Source organism: Natrix helvetica (assembly GCF_964273705.1).
Source record: "Natrix helvetica genome assembly, chromosome: 2".
In the NCBI taxonomy this organism is placed as follows: domain Eukaryota; kingdom Metazoa; phylum Chordata; class Lepidosauria; order Squamata; family Natricidae; genus Natrix; species Natrix helvetica.
Window position 1 is genome coordinate 28,662,905 of NC_138552.1, and position 25,106 is coordinate 28,688,010.

Here is a 25,106-nt window from a genome sequence, read left to right on the forward strand (position 1 = left end):
TATTCTTCCTTCGGCACGAACTGACCAACAAAGCACTAAGGCAATGAATAAATTGTCAGAGCTGCCACCCGGTGCTCCCCATCACCTTTTATCGTTACTTACCCTGTTTCCCTGAAAATAAGACCGCCCCGGATAATAAGCCCAATTGGGCTTTTGAGCACATGCACTAAAATAAGCCCTCCCTGAAAATATTGCAACATAGCTGCAGCCATGAGGTGACCATGCTCGCCACCTCCTGCACCTAAAAAGTAATAAGACCTCCCTGAAAATAAGGCCAAGTGCTTATTTCAGGGGTCAAACACGGTAGTAATTAGGATAACCTGCACCTCACACGTGCGCACACCCATCCCCTCGTAACCCAAAACAAACACCCCAGCAATTAATCGTGGATTGTTGTCAGTCAGTTATCACTAGCTTTGTAGATTTAATCAGCTGTTTGTGTAGGAGTGAAGCCTGGTGAGTCTTGGCAGCTGGCCCGGATTTCTCCCCTGAATGGCTGCTCCAGGCGTCTGGGCTGGCCGGAGCTGACATCCAATACTTTCTCCTTCTATTTTTCCCAACAATAACCCTGTGAGGTGAGTGGGGTTGAGAGAGTGTGTCTGCCTTTCATGGTCAAGGTGGAACTAGAGCTCATGTCTTGCCTGCTGGGTTAAATGAAGCCAGGGCTAGAAGAATGTCAGCACTGTTCTCTAATGTACAAAACTTGGAATAATGATCATAAATGATAAAACTGCAGATTAGGGATTACTAGTAAGGAAAAAAAATATAACAATAAAAATAGATCTGTAGTGGCCAATTATCTAAAGAAGAATTGGTCTTCCTTTTGCTGTAAATTTTCAAGCTGGATGTTCACCTATTAGAACTAACTTTTCCAGCCATTATAATCTGGCAAGGTTGGCACACTCCAGATTCCTTCAATTAAATAGTGTTCTTTTATTTATTTATTAAGAAAATTTAAATGGTTGCCCAACTCACAGTAACTCTGAGCAACTTACAAGTATAAAACCACAATAGCCAATAAGTCCCGAACAAATATTAATTTTAATTATAAATTATCATTTATTCAATTTCTCAGATAAGCAACTCTAGTTTCGCTGAGAGTTGGCCAGCATATAGATTTAAGTAAATAAAGAAATATCACAAAAGTAGATGGCTTTTAGTCCAACACTTGCCCAGGGTAAGAATCCTCAATTAGACAAATAGCTGTCTAATCTTTGTTTGAAAAGGCCATGCAGGGACATAGAAGTTTTTGCCCAAGCAATAGAAAGAAAATTCAAATCAAAATCGATAGATTTGAGAAACAGAAAATAACAAAATGAAACTTCATAGAGGTACTGTAGATGCAAAGTTCTTCAGTCAGGAAGAAGAAGAAATCACATGAAGAACTCTAAGATGGTGCTAGCTGGTTGGATGCTGTTGTATGTGAAAAGAATGTTGAAGTTGACATTGATCATTGTCAATGAAGCATGCATGACTAGAAGGAGCAGGCTCTTCCATTGCTAAATTGTCCTCAGTTTGATAATTTCTCTTTTCAAGTTTGAATCTTCCTCTGTAAAACTGTTATCTGTTGGTTCTTATCTTGCCCTCAGAAGCTCTGGAGAATAAAATTATAGCCTTTCCAGTATTTGAAGACTTAGACTGCTCCCTTAAGTCTTTTCTGTTCTAGACTAAGATCACTCAGCTTCTTTAAATGTTCTTCACTATCTTTAGCCTCCAAGTTTTTCACCATTTTCTGCACCCTTTCCCATTTTTCAGGTTCTTTCTGTGGTAGGGTAACCAGAAATGGACACTGCATTCCAGGTCTGACCAGTACAGCATAGACTAGTACACGTACGACCACAGTTGAGTCCAAAATTTATGTTGCTAAGTGAGAAAGTTGTTAAGTGAGCTTTGCCCTATTTTACAAGTCTTCTTGCCATGTTGGTTAAGGGAATCACTGCCATTGTTAAGTTAGTAACATGGTTGAAAAGTGAATCTTTGCTTCCCCATTGATTTAGCTCATCAGAAGGTTGCAAAAGGTGATCACATGACCTGCTACCGTCAAAAAAATGAACCAGTTGTCAAGCATCCAAATGTTGCTTGTGGATGCTGCAACAGTCATAAGTGTGAAAAATGATCATAGGTCACTTTTTTCAGTGCCATTCAGTGTTGTAAATAAAGGACTACTTGTACTATCGTTTTCTGTAATTTTGCCACCATACCTGTCACTATATCTTTCATATGTCTTAATGCAGCCCAAAACCACATTCACTTTTGGTGCTACAGCCCAGAACAGTTCATGCTTAACATGTGGCCTACAATGACACACAAGAAACTTTCTCACAAATACTACCACCAAGCCAGATGCCATCTCTCTTGTGCTTGTGCACTTGATTTTTCCCACCTAAATGCAATTACCTACATTTCTTGCCACTAAATTGCATTTTATCACTCATCTCCTCCCACCTATGACTGCAGTACTATAACTTTGTTGCTTGTATCCTTATGATGTATATTGATTGTTTCCTAGTATGATTTGATTGCTTATTTATACTGGATGACTATCATTAAGTGTTGTACCTAATGATTCTTGATGAATGTATCTTGTCTTTTTATGTACACTGAGAGCATATGCAGCAAAGACAGATTCCTTGTGTGTCCAATCACACTTGGCCAATAAAGAATTCTGTTCTGTTCTATCCTATCCTATCCTATCCTATCCTATTCTATTGGCTAGAGATCAGTGTTCAAGACTATTAAGAACCTTTTTGAACTTTATTTTCTGAGATGTTAGGAATCCCTTCCAGCTTTGCATGAGGGATTGCAGATTTGATGAGGGTACTTCCTATCTCCTCACCTAGGTAATATATGAAAATGTTAGGGAGCATTGAGCCAAGCACCACTTCCTGAAAAGCAGCTTCAAGACAGAGTTAACCCCCACCTTTCTTTGCTCACAAACAACCATTTCCAGAAGCTATTTTAGAACACCCCAACCCAAAGACATACAGCCACACTGTACTGAATTTACTCCTTACATGCTCTGAGTAATGAGGCAGTCATAGCAGTTCCCTTTGTTTTTAAATAGCCTCCTATTCCACTGATTAGAGAAGGATTGTAAGAGCCTTTTGCATAAATCAGCAGAGAATGCTAATCTTGAATTTGGTGTCGGTTGTTAAGGAGTATCAAGGATTGATCAGGGACTGGTAGGTGCCTCGAAATCCAATATCAAAGGGTGCATTCTTGGAACATAAGGTTTAGGGCTAACTCATGAAATTAAATTGTGCAGGCTGACAGCTTGATAAGATAGGAGAAGCCAGGATATCCAAGGGAGTTGATGTTAAATGTTCTAGCAGCTCTGTTCAAAATCCAGACTAAACCTCTTTATCCCATCCTTTCTCTTCTTGAACCAATTTAATCTCACTGTTGGGATTTAATTTTGCATTTCAGTTAAATAGCAGTGTAGATAAAACATACACAGGAAGGCTGAGCTGGTCTTGAACTCTTTCAAACAATTTTTAAAAATAGACTTTTAAAAGGAAAAGCTATAAGAATACGAGTAGCCAATTTTCTATCACTTACGTTTGGTTGTTTTAAATGTTAAAACAGATTGCTGACTTTCTTCTCTTATTCATACTGATAAACAGAATCTTTCTCTTTCGAAATTTCAAACCATGGCCTCTGCAAGGAATATCTGCAGCATTTTAAACTCTTAATAAATAAAGATTTGGGCATGAAGGCTAGCATAGTTCATTCTCGGTGACATATTAAAAGGCACATGCATATGGAAGAGAATCCAAATACGCAATCTCCCACCTGCAGTTTGAAGTACAGTCATAATTCAGGAATGACTGTATGACTGTTTATTTGCACATTCAATTCAAGTACAATTGTCACCTTTATATATATAGCTCTACTTTCTTTGGAACTGAGGATAAGAAACAGCAGGAGCTATATCTAAAGGTATTTGGTTAAGAAGGTGGTGACTGCAGTCCAAGATTTTTGGAGGACAAGGGCTGGAGAAAACTGTACTTTTATTCTCGCCAAGTCAAGCAAAATCACTTCTGCTTGACATTAGATTCATCAATACAGCATCCTATTTTATACATGTTTTAATACTTTTTCTACAGCTTGTAACATTAGCTGAATACGTAGCATCTGAGAGTTTTCCTAATCTAGGTAATGTTACATAAACCTGTGGAACAAGTTTGCTCAAAAGGTTTATTTTTAGCAGACTTAAAGAGACTGGAGATTATGTGCACTATCATTAAAAGTCATTGGAAAGACAAGTTGCCGTAACCTGGCTCTAGCAAATATCTTTGTACTTGAAGCTTTTAAGTAGTTAAGCTTGGTCAAAAAAATGTCACCAAGTACAATCTGGATCATTTTAATCCCATTCCAGTAACGATATGCATCAATAAGAAGGCAGAAATGCATTGTTAGCTGATTATTGCTGCCCTAGCTGATGTTACATGGAAGAATGTCTCTATGTGACTAATATTCCCAAAAAAAAGTGTGCAGTATGTATCATTCATGATGCAATTTCCCCTCTTGTATTCCATCACATTTGAATTCTAATACATATGGCAGAAGAAGAAGAAATGGTTCGATTTCACTTCTACTTTTTGTTTATTTCTTGTAAACTGCTTTTGAGACATGGTTATCCAACCAATTCTTAAAACTCTCCAAGTTGGAGAACTTACGACCTGCACGGATATTCCATCTTCTGTCAGGACATTTTTTTCCTTTCTTTAAATCAAACCTAGGTAGTTGCAACTGACCTCCATTATTTCTATGGAAATGGAATGTAGTCTGTGACCATCTTGGTACTTTTCATGTACTTCAACACAGAAATTGTATCTCTAATTTTTTCTATAGATCAAAATTGCAACTTTTCTTTAACTGTTTTTTATAGAACAGGGCCCTTCAACCCCTGGTCCATGAACTGGCACTGGGGCACAGCATGCTAGAATCCGGGCTGCACAAAGAAGTGAAGGCCCCTCCACGGGATGCAGGCAGCATGCAAAACCATGACTCCTCTAGTCCACAGAAAAACCTTTATTGGCACCCAAAAGGTTGGGGACTGCTGTTATAGGACATCTCCTTGAGACCCTGTGAACTGAGCCAGAACAAAAAAGTGGGGCCAGTCGCAAACTGATAGGATTTAATTTTATCTTAATATAAATATTCAAGTACAGTTGGTGTGAATAGTGCTGGTTCATTTATCCAACACATAAAAATCAATTAGCAATTATTTGGGAGATATTTTTGAGATTGCATGCAGGGATGGGATTGAGCCAGTTCGGACTGGTTCAAGCAAACCTACAACAATCAGGTGGGAAATGAACAGGTTCGCTCCGACGATCAGGTGGCTGGTCCGCCTGCCCGCCCCTGCGCTTTACTTACCTATATTCTCTCAGCTGATTTGCATGGCAGAGCAGATTGCCACACCTCAGCTGTGTTACTCCCCAGACGTAACACAGAAGGTAAGTTTGTTAAAACTGTGCACATGCGCAGAGCACGCAATCACCAACACCGGTTGTTAAACCGGCAGGATCCCACCACTGATTGCATGCATTCCTGGGCCCAAAACATTGCATTGACCTTTGAATCATATTGAACAGCCAGTTTTCAGATGTTTGGCTTTTGACTTCCATATATATTGGTTAACTTGCCATAGTCTTCCCCTTCCTAGAAAAACACATTCCTTGTTTTTCTATTTATGGGATAAGGATTGTTTCTAATCTTGCATCTATATCTATAAATTGGCAATGTGTAGAGTCCTTTGCTCTTTGTCTTGGTATTTTTCTTTTTATAGCAAGGTCTTGGATGGTCACTAATGGCTTACAGTCAATCAAAGGATTGACAAAAAATGGCTGGGAAGGGAGGCATTGAAATTACTTTGCAGTTTTTCAGCATTTGGTGTGATCAATGATGAAGCACAGTATTGGGAAAGCACAGTGTTGGGAAATAAAACAGAAAACTCAACGTTTATATTTCTAGCAACTAGCTATTTGGAAGCGATACAGGAAGCGATACAAAGACATATTGAAAGCCTCCTTCAAGTCCCTGGATATTGACACCACCTCCTGGGAAACCCTGGCACAAGATTGATCAACATGGCGCACGCTGATCCACCAAGGTTGCCAAGACAGAAGAACAACCATAGCACAAGAGAAGCGAGCACTCCGCAAAGCCAGAGCTGTAAATGCTGCAACAATGGTGCCCACACATGCCTCTCCGACATGTGACAGAACATTTCGTGCCCGCCTAGGCCTTACCAACCACCTGCGGACACATCGTGGACAGTCCACAGCCTGTTAGATGTCAAGGTCTTCTTTGAACACGATGGATGAACATCATCATCAACTAGCTATTTAAAGGAAGAAATTAAAATGGAATCTAAAACCCTTTGGTTAAATTGCTTGTCTTAGACAGCTATCATGTAGGAAAAGGACATTTTTTGCTTGTGGTCAAACATTTTCAAGTTGGCAAACTTTTGCTATTGTCATTTTTTGTGATGAATAAGCCAGTTGCTTAACATGTACCTATCTTACTTTCCTATTTGATTAGGAAGCTAATGACACATAAGATAGGAAACTAGTTTTGTACAAATAATGTCAATCGAAAGTAGAAATTCCAGAAAGACCCACCTTATCAAAATAACACTATGCTCAATGATCCATAAAATGTGCATTGCTCAGTAGTCAAATACAAGCTAATGCATGTGTCTCAAGCAGAGGTTCTTTTTTCCTGCATTGCTTGCTTTTATAAGTTTTAACTGATAATTTTTATTGTGCATAAGTTAGGCATTCTCAGGCATCTAAGTAAAGTACTTAAAATAATTGGTCAGGTACTTGCACCTACTTGTTCACACCCTCTCTCATGGAATGAACAGTGTTTCTCCCAAAAGCCCACGAGGAAGGGCCTGGGATTAAAGATGCTGGGTCCCAATGGCTGGAACAAACAGGTAGGGTCCTAAAGCATAGGCGAGATGGCAGAGGTTAATGATTGGGGGAGGAAACCTGGGGGCAAAAAAGAGGTGGCGAAGGGTACGAGGAGAGTCCTAGACCCCCTCTCTCATTTGTCTTTTCCTTGTGTTTGTGCCCTTCTCTTCCCTTCCACCAGAGTTCCTGGATGACCACATATTACTGGAGGTCTACAGGGAGCAGAGGGGGAAAATACACCTATCAGCCGAAGGCATCTTTGCACTGGTTGTGCATTTCGCAAACAGACACAGAACCTTGTATCTGTGCCTTTGAACCAGCATTGACTCTTGCATGCCTGGATTGAACCTGCAATCTTGACAAAGTCTTTGGGAGTGTTTTGGTTTTGCCTCCTTCCTAGAGTTGAGAGAGAGGAATGGTCCAAGGTCACCAGCCTAGCTCTATGCTAAGGTGGGACTAAAACAGTTTTTAGCCTGATGCTATAACCACTACACCAAACTGGGTCTGTACAAAGATTCCTACATATATTCAAATATAAATGTAGAAACTAATCATGGAGAGAAGCAACTTAGCACTAAGGAGAAATTCCCTGACAGTTGGAACAATTAATGTTAATGAAGTGTTAATACGACTTTACAGGGACTTGCGGTCATGGGAGGCAGGGGAGAAGGCGCTGAGGAGCCTTCTGCACACGTGGTCAGGAATGGGAGTGCTCCGTGGTCCCCTTCATGTTGACTCAGGAGTCAGGAAGGAGGGGAACGGGACCACGTGTGCAGGAGGCTCCTCTAGCCTCAGCCTCCCTCCTGCGCACGTCCCATTCCCCGCCTTCCTAAGTCAACATGAAGGGGACTGCGGAGCGTGAGCTGCGGTCCCGTGGAGCGCGCTCCGTGGTCCCCTTCATGTTGACTTAGGAAGGGGGGGAATGGGACGTGCGCAGGAGGGAGGCTGGAGGGATCGGAGAGGAGGGAGCGTGAGCTGCAGTCCCGTGGAGTGCACTCCATGGTCCCCTTCATGTTGACTCAGGAGTCAGGAAGGAGGGGAATTCCCCTCCTTCCTGACTCCTGAGTCAACATGAAGGGAATCGCAGAGTGTGAGCCCGGTCCCCTTCATGTTGACTTAGGAAGGCGGGGAATGGGACTCGCGCAGGAGGGAGGCTGACGTGGTCCCATTCCCCTCCTTCCTGAGTCAACATGAAGGGGACCGCAGCTCACTCTGATGATGTCACCAGCCTCACCAGCCGTAAAGCTCACCGCACGTCACTGCCACTTTATAATGCCTTTGTAAGGCCACACTTGGAATACTGCATTCAGTTTTGGTCGCCACGATGTAGAAAAGATGTGGAGACTCTAGAAAAAGTGCAGAGAAGAGCAACAAAGATGATTAGGGGTCTGGAGACTAAAACATATGAAGAACGGTTGCAGGAACTTGGTATGTCTAGTTTAATGAAAAGAAGGACTAGGGGGAGACAGGATAGCCATGTTCCAATATCTCAGGGGTTGCCAAAAAGAAGAGGGAGTCAAAGTATTCTCCAAAGCAGAGGGCAGAACAAGAAGCAATAGGTGGAAACTAATCAAGGAGAGAAGCAACTTAGAATTGAGGAGAAATTTCCTGACAGCTAGAACAATTAATCAGTGGAACAGCTTGCCTCCAGAAGTTGTGAATGCCCCAACACTGGAAGTCTTTAAGAAGATGTTGGATACCATTTGTCTGAAATAGTATAGGGTTTCCTGCCTAGACAGGGGGTTGGACTAGAAGACCTCCAAGGTCCCTTCCAACTCTGCTATTGTATTGTATCAATCAGTGGAACAACTTGCCTCCAGAAGTTGTGAATGCTCTAACACTGGATGTTTTTAATAAGGTGTTGGACAACGATTTGTCTGAAGTGGTGTAGGGTTTCCTGCCTAAGCAGGGGTTTGGACTAGAAGATCTCCAAGCTCCCTTCCAATTCTGTTGTTCTATTCTAAGTTTGTTTTATGTGAACCTTGGTTTACATATTTCAGTTCAAAGGGAACTCCAAAACCCCATATTTTATGGCAATGCATATTTAATCCTGTACAGTGTAGGTCTTGGGCCTAGAAAATATAGTGGGAAAGAGATCAGATTAATTCTGTGGATTCTGACAAAAGAGGTTAAAATAGGAGGAGCAGCTGGAATGTTTTGGGCAGCCAAAACAAATACACAGACTGACAACATTGTGATTCATCAAATTCAAGTATGTAAATCCGGAGGCTGCCTGAGGCTCACAAAATCCATGACTGTGATTCCCAGGGCCACATCAAAAATGCTGATGGATTGAAAAGTAAAAAGTATTTTAAAAGTAATGATATTTTCAAACTAAAAGATAAGGAAATGTAGGTTTTGTGCTGGCCCTGCCCACTTTGTTGTCCTGACCTAGGTTACTTTTTGGAATGTAGCACCCAAAGTCCCCGTCAAACAGTGGTCGGTTTCAAAATTTTTTAGAACCTCTTCTGTAGGTGTGGCCTGTTTTGTGGGAGTGGCTTAGCGCTCATATGACCAGGTGGGAGTGGCTTGGCAGTTGTGTGACCGGATGGGTATGGCCAACTTGGAAAATGTGGTGAAACTCACTTAACGACGCTCTAGCTTAGCAACCAAAAGGTTGGGCTCAATTGTGGTCATAAGTTCTCTTTCTTTCTTTCTTTCTTTCTTTCTTTCTTTCTTTCTTTCTTTCTTTCTCTTTCTTTCTTTCTTTCTTTCTTTCTCTTTCTTTCTCTCTCTTTCTCTTTCTATCTTTGTCTCTCTTTTTTTCTCTCACTCTCCCTCCATTCCTTCCTTCCTTGTGTGTATCTCTCCCACTTACTTACTTTCTCTCTTCCCTCCCTCCTTCCTTCCTTCTTTCTTTCTCTCTTTCTCTGTCTCTTTCTTTCTTTCCCTCTTTCTCTTTCTTTCTCTCTTTCTTTCTAAATCACTCTAAGGTTTGATGAAAGCAGTCACACGTTTAGGGTGAAATAAGTCTTTCTCCAAAACTTAAACCAGGATTTCAACAAAAACCTTTAGGTCAGCATCAAGCTCAGATTTTGACTTTTATCTAGAGTCCACCAGCTTCAAAAGTTCAGGATAGACCAGGTCTCTCCAGTTTAGATTTCCTAAAGACCCCTGGCAATCAGGAAACCATGGGTGTGTGCCACCTCTAAACCCTCAGCAACCCTTGATACTACAAGAGGACGTATTGATGCTCAACTATCATGGGCTTTAGGAGAGTGGCCACGACAAGGGATGGAAGACAAGCAAGGCTAGGAGGCATCAGAAAGGAAGGCTAGGATGAGGGATGTCTATGGGGATTCTTGGTCATCCAGGATGTCTCAAAGATGCTTTTTTTCCCCAAGAGGCAGCAGGGACTTTCTGCTTTTTCTTCGAAGACCTTTCACTTCTCCTCCAAGGAGCTTCTTCAGCTCCTCCAGAAGCTTCCTCAGAGCTGAAGAAGCTTCCTGGAGGAGAAGCAAAACATCTTCAAAGAAAAACCAGAAAGTCCAGTTGCCTCTTGGAGGAAAAAAAGTACCTTTGGGAGAAACGGATGAGGGCACCTGATCCTAGCCTGTGCCCCTCATGTATGGGCATCCATCCCAAGGAAGGACTCAACCCGGCTTCAAAAAGGGTCCATGCTCCACACCCAGCCAATCTGCAAAAGCGTGGAGGTGGGCAGAGGGCGTCCGCATGTCCTGTGTTCAAGACCAATCACGCCCAAGTTACCCCAACGTAGTGCCCAGACACGCAGGGTGGTGGTGGTAGGTGGGTGGGCAAGGGATAAAAATTGCAGATATGGTGTCCCCCTCAAAAAAAGCATCCTCGCCTTTGCATCGGGTGGTTTCTTCAACCTTGGCTGCGCTGCGCTTTTGCAAAATAAGTCTGCCCTCAACCGAAAGCGGGTGTGTGGGCAGCCACCATTGCTATTCACATTGTTGCTGAGCTCCTGAAGAGCCATGCTCATGCTGGCAATCCGGAGGGCAGGGGGAAGAGGTTTCTCTTCTGCCTTACGACCTCCTCTCCTCCTCCTTTACCCAAAGCAAAATGCAGCTAGCAGAGAGAACCCTGAGGTGGCCCAAGGTCAAGGTGTCCCATTTTAAAGTTGAGCCCTTTTCCTGTGCCAAGTGGGAAGGGAGCCTAAGCAAAGGAGGAGATGGAGAGCCGGGCGGAGGAAGGGGGAAACCTAGCGAGGGCTCCCTGCTTCCAACTATAAGCCAGTTTATCAGGATGGCATGCTGCTGCCCCTCATGTCATGCTTTGCAGGTGCCAGAGCCCCACGGGGTGTTGGGCAACCTGTTTCTGGGAATCCCCCCCCAAAAAAGACCGACCATCCATCATTCTGGTTCCTGCGGCTTTTTCGGGTTTCTTTTTTTTTTAAAAAAAACGCCTCTCCAGACGATCTTGAAAACCTGCGACCTGCTTTGGGAGTGGGACAGACAGGCAGCATCATTCAAGATCGTCTGGACTCTGGAAAGGCGTTTTTAAAAAGAAACCCCCGAAAAAGCCGCAAGATCGGGAGAGATGGGCAGGCGGTCTTTTTTGGGTGCAGCCGGACCGGAGCCTTTCTTTCTTTAGAAATATCTTCTCAGGGGAGCTGTGGCAGCCTGCCTGTCCCTTTCAGGTACTTCAAACCCTGGGAGGGAGGGGGCCAGCCAGGGGAGCATAAAGGGAGCCGCAGCTCCTCTGTGAATGGAGTGGAAAAAGTTCAGCTTCTCTGCCATTTAAAGGCTCCAGCAGGGAGAATCCCACCTTTTTTCTCTCCCTCCATTCAGAGCGGAAGTGCTCCAGCCTCCCCCCCCCCAAACACACACGTTGACCAGTAACCCTAACCTTCGTGCTCTTCTCCACGCTCTCCTTGGCTCCTTGCGACTGCAATAGATCACCAGAAGCAGCTTTGGGGGCTAATGGGCTTGGGTTTCCAGCCTGACAACCCCCCGCCGCTTCTGGACATCTATTGCAGTCGCAAGGAGCCGAGGAGAGCACAGAGAAGAGCGTGAAGGTTTTTGGCCCTCCAGGAAGCTACAAAAGCAGCCGGGAGAGGCGTGCGGCTTGGTTTAGCCTCCCTGGATGTCGCAGCAGCAACCCCAAGCACACCGATCTCGGCGTTTTTTGCATCGGGGCATGCTGCAAGAGGGAGGGGGTGAAGACCTTTTCCGGATTGCTAGTAGTGGAGGTGTGGGCCCATCGTCCTGTACTCAGCAAAGCAAGTCCGGGGAAGTCCTTTGCGCCAGCCGGAAAAGGTCTTCATTCACTCCCTCTTGCAGCAACATCGAGATCAGCGTGCTTGGGGCTGCTGCTGCGACGTCTAGGGAGGCTAAACCAAGCCATGCACCTCTCCTAGCCACTTTCACTGCTTCCTGGAGTGCCAAGAACCTTCGTGCTCTTCTCTACGCTCTCCTCGGCTCCTTATGACTGCAATAGATGTCCAGAAGCGGTGGGGGCTGTCAGGCTGGAAACCAAGCCCCATTAGCCCCAAAAGCCACTGCGCTAGCAAAGAGCTTACTTACCTCTTCGGCAGGCAGCAATAGAGAGCCAAGGGGTCTCTATAGGGCTCTTAGAGGCGTGGTGCAGATGAGGGCGGGGGAGCGAGCAGACCAGTGGCAACAGGATGGATGGGGCCTGGGGGTGAACGAGCGAGGGGGCATTCCACCACTGGAACCGGTTCTAAACGGCACGCTAGATTTGTGGAACCTATTCTAGTGAACCGGTTAGAACCAGCAGGAACCCACCCCTGCCGTCAAAGATCATATACAGGCGGAGGCCTTAGCAAAGATGCACCTGTAATTTGTATACATATTGACCACTACCATTCTGAACTAATTATTGAATTCTTCTTACCCTAATTGGTAATTTAAATCCTTGCTTAATTTTGGTTAGTCATCTGACTGTTCCTTTTGTTCTTTCCTCCTTTTCCTCTCCCTGTTAATTAAATCTTAATTCCTATGTAGCAAATGTCAGTAGGATTATACATATTTCCTTTCTGCGTGATGGGACTTTCATGTACTATGAGCACCAGACAGAACCACTTCTGCCAAACATGCAGCCTATATGGAATAGGGCTTCTAGATTGATCTATATTTAGTTGCTTAGTCAGATATTTATACTGTACTTAATCAATGTGCAAAGGGAATTTTCCCCCAATTGCTGTAGATACCATGTCAGAGTTGGACCAGTCTTCCTTTATCTTATTTTGCCTCAGAGTTTAAGTTTACATATTTTCTTTTTGTTGTGATAAACCATCTTCAGGAGATGATATGCCAATTACAATGGGCTCTTTTAAAAAAGGAGGGGAAGTCTCAAAACTGAGGATAAGATAGTCTTTTTAAACCTATAATTGATGAAAGAATTAGAATACCATTCAAAGTATATCATGTTCTGTACATTTTGAACACCAAAATGTAGCTTCTTGACATACCTGCAGTTTTATAGCTTGTCAATAATTATATTAAGCTGAGTTTGGCAACAGTTCCTGTTAATAATGCATTTAGCAGAGCTTGCAAGAAGTATTAGGTGAGGTGCAGGTGTGGGAATTTGGCAGTAATCTTTTTCATTGGAGAAGGAAGTGTTCTTGTGGCATGTCAGAGCTTCTCATTTTTTAAATCAGATGAGAATTGTCACCTTTATAAAGCAAATATTCAACTCCACAGTGTCTCAGGTTTCAGAAAGGTTAGGAAGTATTTGTAGATCTAGGGCTCAAAGCCAGAGATGTCAAAACTTTGGAAACTTTAAGACTTGTGGACTCACAGTTCTTAAAGTTGCCAAGGTTGACAACCTTTCTCAAAGTAAAGTCTTTTTAAAGCCAATAACTTGTCATCCATTCACATATTGCTTCTGATGACATTTTTGCTCAGTTTCATTATATCTCCCTGTAGAATGGGAATTAAAATAGGGACTTGGTCAAGGTTCTTGGTGGACAGAGTCCAAAAATGTTGAGTTGATGTCTATGATCAAGGTCCTGCCCCTTTTTTTATTTGCAAAACTTAAATCACACCATTAAGAATGTTTGTTTGACTTTTTTTGACACCTGCTCCTGGAGACATCTGAGGATAATCAATATTCATGAATCACTTTGAGAATTCTGAAATTATGCATATATCCTAAGTACATACAGCTTATATTATTACAGTCAGATTAAATATGGATATATAAAATTGTAAGGGATAAAGCCATTGTTCATAATGTTGGCCAAGGAATTTTGGGAGTTGAAATCCACACATCTTTAAGACAGCTTTTTTTCCTGGCCAAGTCACTCAACCTCATGTGCCAGCAATGAGCAATCGTGTGTCAGATATCTAGTTCTCCTGACCTGGAAGGCTCTGGATTCCCTCCCTGTTTTCTAGCCTTTTAAAACTGTTCCCCATGTCTTTTATTTCTGCCCTTTTCTCTCAAGAAAGGAGTTGAAATAGACACATTATTTGCCACATCTGTGAAACAAAATTTCCTTTGTTTATCTGAATCTTCTCTTTGACTTAACTGAAGACCTTATAATCCAAAAGGAGGACACAAATTACTATTATATTCACTTTGGCCACATCTCACACAACTTTATATACATACTTTCTTTTTTCTTTTTGTTCTCTACACAATTCATATTGCTATCCTTCTTTTTAAAGGATTTGCCTTTAGAATCCCTCATCATTTAAGGAGCCTGGTTTTGCACACATTATGATTTGTTCAATTTGAGTGTTCTCTTTCAATTTTATGTGATAATTGAATGAAGGTCCTTGTCCACGCTGCCTGGTTGCCACAATGCAACTGGGGAAACAAAAATATTTTAAATTAAATAATTAGAAACAACGCACACACGCAAACACACAGAGCCCGTCATACTTCTTTTGTTTTGAACTGAAGATGTACTATATGACAGGGGTGTCCAAACTTGGGAACATTAAGACTTGTGGACTTCAACTCCCAGAATTCCCCAGCCAGCATAGCTGGCTGGGGAATTCTGGGAGTTGAAGTCCACAAGTCTTAAAGTTCCCAAGTTTGGACACCCCTGCTATATGAGGAAACAAGTGTTCTAGCCATTATACGGCTCAGATGATATTATAATATCAACATGAGCAAAAAGACTTCTTGAAGAAATGCTTTGCAAATACAAGAAAGGCATTTTCAAACTGTTTATTTTGCCCGCGTGCCATATACGCAGTATGTGCAGTAATATTTTCCCATAGAAGGGAAAGTGATGGGCCACTGCCCTCCTGGAAGAGAAAGTAAGGCAAATTATCCAATGGGAAGATATGGTATCCTGTAGTCTGAACAAAATCCTTTCCAAGTTCTTAACAATCATCTCAGTCTGAACAGCATTTTCTTCAGCCATCTTAGGTGTAAACTTCCCTGAATACAAGACAGCGCAGATTTCTTCTGTTTTATAAATGTGCCTGGTGATATCTTTTACTTGCCATTACACCATGATATTGATCCATGCTTTTGCTTTGACTCCATGAGTGAGATACGGATATTAAGTCATCCTTAGCAGTATTCCTTAAAATACTGTTTTTGTTATTCTGACACCCACCAAAGACAACTACCAGACATGTTAAATCTCATGTGCCTCACCACTGACTATGTTGGTGGCAATATTAGGGGTCAGTAGTGGGTGGGATCAGAGTGGTGCTGCTTGGCAATCTCAGGCTCGTGTTGGCATACCCTCTTTCCTTGGTCCTTGGCCAGCCTCATCTGCCAGAATTCTGCTTTGTTTTCCTAAAGAGCTGAATACAACAGTGCTTTATATCAGAACTGCACAACTATGTTAGACTGTTCAGATGCCCTTAAACCTTGTGGCCTTTACCAGTTCACTCCATTCTGAAATAGTGAAACAATGGAATGACTTTCCCCAGACACACACCATTATTTTCCAGACAGAATATGGAGGAATCTAGAAGCCTGTGTATTGCCTATATGAAGAAGTTACGCTGATAGGCTTAGCTCTATCTGTGATTCTGTTTTTTTTATTTTAATGTGCCCTGTTTCCCTGAAAACAAGACCTCCCCGGATAATAAGCCCAATCGGGCTTTTCAGTGCATGCGCTAAAATAAGCCCTCCCCCGAAAATAAGCCCTCCCTGGAAATAAGCCCTCCCCAAAAATAAGCCCTCCTCAAAAATATTGCAACACAGCAGCAGCCATGAGTGACCATGCTCGCCGCCTCCTCCACCTCAAAAATAATAAGACCTCCCCCCAAATAAGGCCAAGTGCTTATTTCAGGGGTCAAAAAAAAAGACTCTTATTTTCAGGGAAACTCATCTGGAGAATAAATTAAAGGAGGAAGCCTAAAAATCCAGACTCCTGCAGATGTGCCCCATTCCTGCCATGGTCTATGATTAAAAGATATTTTTCCCCATCAGTTGGTGATGTGCAAAAGAAAGAGGACTCCAAAGCTACAAGCATAATCTAGTCCCTTTGTGTATCACATGTTGTGTTTGTAAAATCAGAAGAGCACCAAACAGTACTGAAGCTGAATATATGCAACAGAGGTAAGACTGAAATTGATGGGGGAACAACAAATTTCATGCCAAATATGTTTTTTTTTTGCAGTTTTAGAAAGGATGGATAGCCTCCTAGCTCAGCATAGGAGGAAAGCCCTGAATAAATGATGTAGAAGAAAATAACTACTCTGTACCTAATTGCAGGGTAGTTTTTTCCCCCTTAGCCTTCAGCTGCATATTCTTGTGGTAGTAAATCTGTAGGTACTGGACATTAGGCTCATATGCATAAAATGAATGACACACAAAGATACAAATACACATGCATATACATGCATACATACTGTGGGAAGAAAGTAAAAGTGCTGAAACTCAATGAAGCCCAAGCCCAACCAGGGCCTTTGTCATCAAGAAGGGTGTGACTGACTCTTTTCACTTGGGGAAAAACAATGGCATAGTTGGAAGACTATTAATACCATTTGGAATGTAGCTGAGCTCTGTAGACAAACTGAACTTGCTGAATTGCACTATTGAACTTCAAAGCTCACAGTTCAAAGCTAAGATATGTAGGAGGGAGCACACCCCATTGGTGTTTGTCTCCGAATATGACATTTATGCAACACAAAAACTTTTCCTCTGCCATAAAGATCAGAAAGATACCATGGAATCTAAGAGACATAAATTCTAGTGTAAGATTAGCCTCCCTTCCTCTGAATCCTCATCATCAGATCAGCTCCTCTGGAGCCTTTGCAGGACATGGAAACCATATACTCAAGCTGAAGCAAGTGTTCCAGCTTGAATTAAGGAAGATACAGTGTGAATAAGGGGAACAGACATTTATGTTTTCTGAAGGCGTATGATAGAAGGTCATAAATTAATGCTTATGGTTTTGTAAACTGTCTAAATGGGAGAAACCCATTTCTGTGGGTGTTCCAGTCACATCTGCTTCGAGACATTTGGGAGCCCAAAATGCAGAATAAGATGGCATCTGCCCACCCAATTTTATGTGTTAAAATGGTGGCTGAACTGGAATTCACTAAATCTGAATAAGTCCGATTTTAGTTGAAGAAAAGGAGCAATGTTCTAACACCTTAAGACATGAAATTAGTTCAGAGAATATGTGGTTGCCCTCTATCAACATCTTCTGCCTAATGTCAACATGTTACAACATGTTCAGAGCTACAATTCTTCCAGTCAAATGGTAATCAAACAGAAATCAAGTAACACAAGTGTTTTTGAAATGGCTGGATCACAGCCCATAAAAGCCGATATAGCAAAGACAAAAGGTAAGTTTGCTACTGCAGAAATATGTATACTATGTGTTATATTGAATGACTAAATCATGGCATGACTAAGTATGAACCTATTTGATGTTGTTGAAGCATCAGCAAACTGAAATGGGATGGAATAGTTCTTTCACATCAGGGGAGCATCAGATCTTCTACAACAGAAAAAAAAAACCTGGTAGGAATGGAGTATCCATAATTTGGATATGACTCTTATTTTATCCATCACTTGGATACAATTCAAAAAAATAATTCAGTTTAAGTCCAAAGCAAGCCAACACAGAGGAAGTAGAAGGTAATAGTTTTGTAGTGACTTGCAACACCTTGTAGACACAACATCAAAAGTAAATAAATATACCCCAAAACTCACATGCCAGTTACTGGAGACTAGAATGCTAAAAGTTGGAATTCCAGAATAATGGGGAAATATGGCCTAAGTAAGCAAAACAAAGCAGGAAGGAAGACAATAGAAAATTCGATTTTATATCAAATAACTTTTCCAGCATCTTAAAAGATAATGCTTAAAAGATAACAGATGGACATCACTGGATAGTTAACACCAAAATCAATGTCCTGTACAACATGTAAGCAAAAATGTATTTGTTTGTTTGTATGAATTTATTAACTGCTCAATTCCAATGGACTCTGTGAGGCAGAAAAACAACAACCCTGGACAATCTATAAAACATTTTAAAAAACAGAACTTTATTCAATAAACAAAAAATAACAAGAAGTACTGACTGAGGTGAGAAGCCTTTTTGAAAATGTATGACTTAAAGTAAAGAAAACAAGTGAAAGCATCAGAGCAATAAATACAGCAGATTTCATATGGTCAAGGTAAAGATTTATTTTAAAAGATTAGATATGATAAATAGAGTGTTACATATCTGAACTAAAATTAATGAATTAAAGATAAAACAAACAAAAAATTCCCAGGATGATAAAAGCAAAACAAAGCCAAATAAGTTTGATGATGATGATGATTTGTCTCCTATCTTATTTCAAAGTGACTTTGGGCAGTTTGCTACATTAAAAAATGCTGAAAAATAGAAAGCAAATGGTATGAGAGACAAACATTGCTAGATACTGAACTTAGAGAAAATGCAAACACGTTAGGATAACAATTGAATGGGAAGAACAAGAGATTTCTGTAAGACAATTTAAGAAACCAAAGGAAACTTCTACACAACAATAGATATGAAAAAATACAAAGAAGACAAAAATCCTCCGGGGTGGGGGGAGGAGATATAAAGAAAAGGAGAAATGAGCATACAAGAGAATATCCCAACCTTCTCTGATATATAGCAAAAATGTTGTCATTATCTAAAAAGTGAAGTTAAACAGGCTACAGAAAACATTGCTAACAAAACTTCAGGAGTTGATAAATTACCAGGGCAGCTGTTTAAAATCTTACAACATGATGCAGTTCAAGCATTATACATGATTTGGAAGCTGGTATGAAAAACACAGCAGTGGCCAAGGACCTGGAAAAGATCAATGTATATTCAAATATCAAAAACAGGCATGCTAAAGAATGCTCAATGCTGAAAAGAATGCTCAAATGATCAAACAACTATGTTCCTGAATCCAACAATGTAGGGAGCAAAAAAGCATGCAGATGACACCTAATAGATAATGGAAAAAGCAAGGTGATTTTTTTTTTAGATTTTTACATTATCTTAAATCTCTAGATTTTTTAAAAAATATATTATTGCTTCATTGATTAGCCAAATTTTTTGATAGTGAATATCACAACAAATTGTAGATAGTCCTGAAAAATCAGGGGATATTTCCTTTGCCTATTGAAGGATGTGTATCAATCAGGAAGAACAGAGAAGGAACTAAACAATTCAGATTTGGGAAAGAGCAGTAACTGGGATTAATACTTTTTTTTTAAAAAAACCCTTCTTTAGCAGTGTGAGATATGCCATTTTACCACTTTGATGACTGAAAATGAGGACAATTTAAGCAGGGGTGGGATTGAAATTTTTTAGCAACAAGTTCTGTTCGGTTGCTGGGTGGGCGTGGCCATGGGGGCATGGCCTCCTCGGCCTCCTCACGGTGGTGGTGGGGAGTTTTCTCCCTCCCCAGGCTCCGGAGGCTTTCCTTGAGCCTCTGGGCAGTGTAAACCACTTCCCCCAGGCTCTGAGGCTTTTCCCAAGTCTACAAGAGGGCCAAAATGGCCTCCTCTGGGCTCCAGAAACCAGAAACGGGCCCATTTCTGGACTTCTGAAACTTCTAGTAGTCCAGTTTTTTTGCCCTCCACAGGCTCCAGAGGCTTTCCCAGAAACAAGCCCATTTCTGGACTTCTGGAACTTCCAGTAGGCCCATTTCCCACCCTCCCAGTGTCTCCACGTGGGCCCTGCACTTACCTGACATGATGAACGGGCTGCATGGAGACTCCTGGGAGGGGCGGGTGGGGCCAGCCAGTCCTTACAACTAGTGGTTTGCCGAACCTGATGCAAAATTAGCATCCAGTTCTCCTGAACTGGTACGAACCAGCTGAATCCCACCCATGAATTTACGGTATTGTTGAAGGTGAAAGAACAAAGAAGAGAGCAAATGCCAGTCTCCTGCTCATTTTTGTTTTGTTTTGTTTTTAAAATTAAGATCATGGCAACAGGTCAAAAAGAAGTTGTAGTAGGCCAAAAAACCTCACAGGGATGGTGACTACACCTGTGAAATATAGACATGGCTGCTGTTTCTGGAATATATTCCCATCTGAAATTGTGTTTTGATGATTTCCAAGTATGAAGGAGATCTTCAATTAATGATTATTAATAATAATACCTGATAACAAATTCCCTCTATGTCTCTATGATGCAAGGATGAAACAGTCCTAATGAATGCCATTTAAAGTATAACCAGGTAGTCCTTTATTTACAACCACGATTAGGGCCAGAATTTACAACCACGATTAGGGCCTGTTGCTAAGCAAAGTGGGTGTTGTGAGTCATGCCCAACTTTATGACCTTTATTCTGGCAGTTGTTAAAAGAATCCATCTTCTGCCATTTATTACTTTGCTTGTCAGAAACTGGCTGAGAAGGTTGCAAATGGTGATCACATGACCATGGGGATGCTTCAACAGTTATAAGTGTGAGGACCGATTGTAAGCCACTTTTTACAGTCCTATTGTAATTCTGAACAGTTGCTAAACAATGATTGTAAGTTGAGGACTGTTGTTCAGTCCCTGAGTCATGTCCAATTCTTCCTGACTTATAGCACCCCACACCTCCTCTCCTCTACTATCGCCAAAGGTTTGCCCAAATTCATATTCATTGCATCAATGACATTATCTAACCATCTCATCCTCTGCTGTTCCCTTCTCCTTTTGCCTTCAATCTTTCCCAACATCAGGGCCTTTTTCCAATCAGTCCTCTCTTTTCATTAGTTGGCCAAAGTAGTTGAGTGTCAGTTTTAGTGTCTGTCCTTCCAAAGAACTATCAGGGTTGATTGATTTGGTGACCCCTATTATAAAAAAACCTATGATTTCTATTATCTATTTTGTGTTTCATAGAATCATAGGTTTGGAAGTGTACACAGAGGTCAACTACTCCAACTCCCTGCTTGGGGCAGGATTTGCTAAAGCATTTATGACTGACGGCTATCCAACCTCTCTTTGAAGACTTCCAGTGAAGAGGAACATAAAACAGCCTGTTCCAAGATTGACAGTTCTCAACCATCAGGAAATTCCCCCTAATCTAACCTGCATCTACCTCCCTGTAGTTTCGCTATGCTTCTGTTTTGTTGATTTTCATCAGAGAAGTTCCTAAATTATCATCTCCATGCGGAAAGGAAACCACCAGAATCGCAGCTGTGATAATTTACTGAGTCTAGTACATAATATAGATATCTAGCCATAATGAGTGCAGGTGTTTCAGTAGAGCAGAGCATTTTGAGTGTAATGCCCCTTGCCAGTAGACTTGTAGACTACCTGGGGAAAACAAGTTCCTGATCATAAAGATCTCAGAAATTGCAATAAATTTAACAGATTAACATAGTTGGAAGGGACCTTGTAGATCATCTAGTCCAATCTCCTGCCCAAGCAGGAGACCCTACACCATTATTGACAGATGGCTTCCCTTCTTGAAAGCTTCCAGTGATAAAGCTCCCACAACTTCCGAAGGCAACTTCTGTTCCATTGGTTGATTGTTCTCACTGTCAGAAATTTCTCCTTATTTCTAGATTGAATCTCTCCTTGATCAGTTTCCATCCATTATTCCTTATCTGGCCTTCAGGTGCCTTGGAAAATAGCTCGACTCCCTCCTCACTGTGGCAGCCCCTAAAATATTGGAACACTGCTATCATGTCTCCCTTGGTCCTTCTCTTCACTAGACTAGCCATGCCCAGTTCTTGTAACTGTTCTTCATATGTTTTAATCTCCAGTCCCCTAATTATATAAATGATGAAGTTAAACAATATAAACAATGGAAAAGAAACTCTCCCATTTATAAAAGTTCCAAACTACTAAAAAAAATTGAATAAAGGTCAATGATGCAGCAATAGTATTGGTAGTCCTCACTTAATGACCACCAATAGGACTAGCAACTATGTTATTAAATGATGCAAAACATATGACCACGCTGGACTTACATCACTTTTGCTGCAGTCATTAATCAAATTAACCATGGTTGTTAAGCACAATGTCATTTGTAATTTACTGCTAGTTTCTCCATTGATTTTGCTTGTTCGGAAGTCAATTGTGAAGTACGCAAATGACAATCATTTGCATGTGCTTGCTGTGCTGTGATGTGCATGCTGTGAGTATGATAAGTTCTAGGATAGGTCATAAAGCTACTTTTTCAGTGCTGTCATAAGTTTGAATGATCATTAAGCAGGGCAATCATTAAGTGAGAGCTACCCGCATTTGAAAATGGCATAAGGCCACACTTCTCTTGCCAGGCAAGGATTTGGTTGATGTCACTAACTCCTGATTGAAAGCTTAAATTTCCTGTTCAGAAACTTTATCTTGGACTGTGGTTTTGCAACAACTCATGCAGGGCATGCCCAGACATCCGTTGTGATATTAAACGGGATGTATCAGCCAACATAATCTTTGCACATGCTTGAGTTAGTATAATGTATAGAACTGACTAATTTAGTTTACAAGAGCAGATATGGACAGCTAGCAGGGACCTGTGAAAATTTCACAATGGAAAAGGATAAATTGGCATGAGACGTTTATCACTCTAGGGAATATTTATTTTACAGAACATCCGACATGCCGGCTCCTCTGTCAATGTGTGACGTGTATTTTCTGGGAACATTACCCAGATTGTTAAGGTCAACATGCCTATGCTGTCCTAGAAGGAGCAACCAAGCTTAAAGCTTGAGAGCCCTGTAGCAACAATAAGTGTATTTATGTCTTGTGTCTCCTCTACTAATTGAGTTTAAAAGGCAATTTCCATTTGGTATTATCCATCAGGATTTGAATTATGGGTCATGCACTGGTGACCAATAGATTTCCAAGAGCAACAAGACTTCCCTACCTGCTTGCTTCAGATATGAGTCTTGAATCTTAAACCAACAATTAAAATGATAATGTCATAATAATTAGTATAAAAGAAATATTGTAAAACAATCCATGCAGTAAAATTAATAGTAATGGAGTAAATGGTAACCAAAATAACAAATGTTAGATGGCAACAAAATGTTAACAATTAGATGCCCTCTGGGACAGGGATGTCAAAATGGATTTCTTTGAGGGATGGATCAGCATTGTAGTTCTCCTCCATGGGCCAGCGATGGAGATGGGACGGACACCTCCTGTAGCACCCTGCCAGCCAGAATGAAGCACGGTGCTGGCAAAGTGCTGCAGGAGGCCGTCCAGACTGAAAACGGTGCTGTCAGCGGCACTGTGGGCCGGTCCTTCAGTATTTCCAGACTGGCCCCATGGGCCAGATTTAAGCACCTCGTGGGCTGCATCCAGCCCACGAGCCACATCCAGCCCATGGGCCTTGAGTTTTTCACCTCTGCTCTAGGAGAACTCTAACTTAAAGATTCCAGATAATTGTATGAAATGAAAGCAATTCCATAAGGGTCGTGAATTGGGGTACAAGTGAGAGATTTCTTTGGAATTGGGGTGAATTGATCCTGGATGGGAAAGGCAGTACTTCATAGGTTAGAATAATTCTCTCTGTCTCTTTCTGTTAACCAGTACAAACAAATATAAAGTATATATAAAATGTCTAAATGGAGAGAAAGAATGTCAGAGATGAGTATATTCTCTGAACCCAATCAAATAATCACCTTGGATCCCCAAAACCAAACTAGGCAAGATGGTGAAAAGGGAGTCCCTTGTTTCTGTTTTGCCCACCACTAGTTTTAAAATCTCAAAACGTTTTTGCCCATCTAGCCATAACTGATTGATGTAAAAGCCTTGTTGTAATTATGGCATGGGTACATTAATTCACAGAACCATTGATTGATAACCCTAACCAGTTTGTTAAGTGGAACAGTGGTGGGTTGCAGGTGGTATGCCCCAGTACGGGCGTACTGGATCCTGGCTGGAGCACCGAGTACCGTTCTGGTACTGTGCTCCGGAGGGCCCACCTGCCTGCCCGCACTCCTTACCGGTGCTTTATGCTGTTGGCGCTTCCGCGCACTCGGATGGTGCGTATGGCGCCTGTGCAATGCTCCACGGAGCAGCTGGAGCATTACGGAGGCTTGCAGAAGTGTCGTTTGATGCTAGAACGCATGCACGCGCCATGCACGTGCATGTGGGTAACTCCAGGGCTGTTCCAACCGTAACGGTTGGAACAGAATCCAGAACCCACCACTGAGGTGGAAGTGTCAGACAGTAGAAATAAGTGGATAAAATTTATCAGTGCATGTGATTCCCTAACAAGCAAAAGCTTTTTGGTGGGGGAAAAAGGAACAACAACCAAGATAGGTGTATTTAAACTATTATTTGTAACAATGATGTGGTAAGTTATAATCTGTACACGGCAACTGCTTTTTTTCAAGTAAGAACAACAATTCAACAAGTAGAAATAGCAGAAGCAGCCATGCCTTGTCACTATCTGCTACATATTCCTTTTTAGTTGGAGTCATTCTTTCTATCTAGCTCAGGGGTATCAAATTGCCGGCATGTATGCCTTAGGTTCACCATCTCAGATCTAGTCTTTGGAAAGGCCCATTTTCTGTGCATATGGAGCAGATGTAACTTACATAGCACATTTTCACGAGGCTTCTATTCATACAGAGGTAAAGCCCAGAAACAAGTTGCCTTCCTCTTGTGCTGTTTATATTATGAGAACCAGATTTATAATTTATAATCCCAAGCAGGATTAAGAGGTGCATACATTCATTTGGTCCTCCTGTACAACATCATTTGTATTCCTCTGAGATTTTTAAACAGTATTTGCAAGTTAATGGGTGTACATTAGTCTTCTGAAGTGTAAATGAAATGCCAATAAATGTGGTTGAGAATTACTTTTTTTCATTCCAAGTTCAGTCTATATGAGAATGAACGCCTAACATAAGACCATA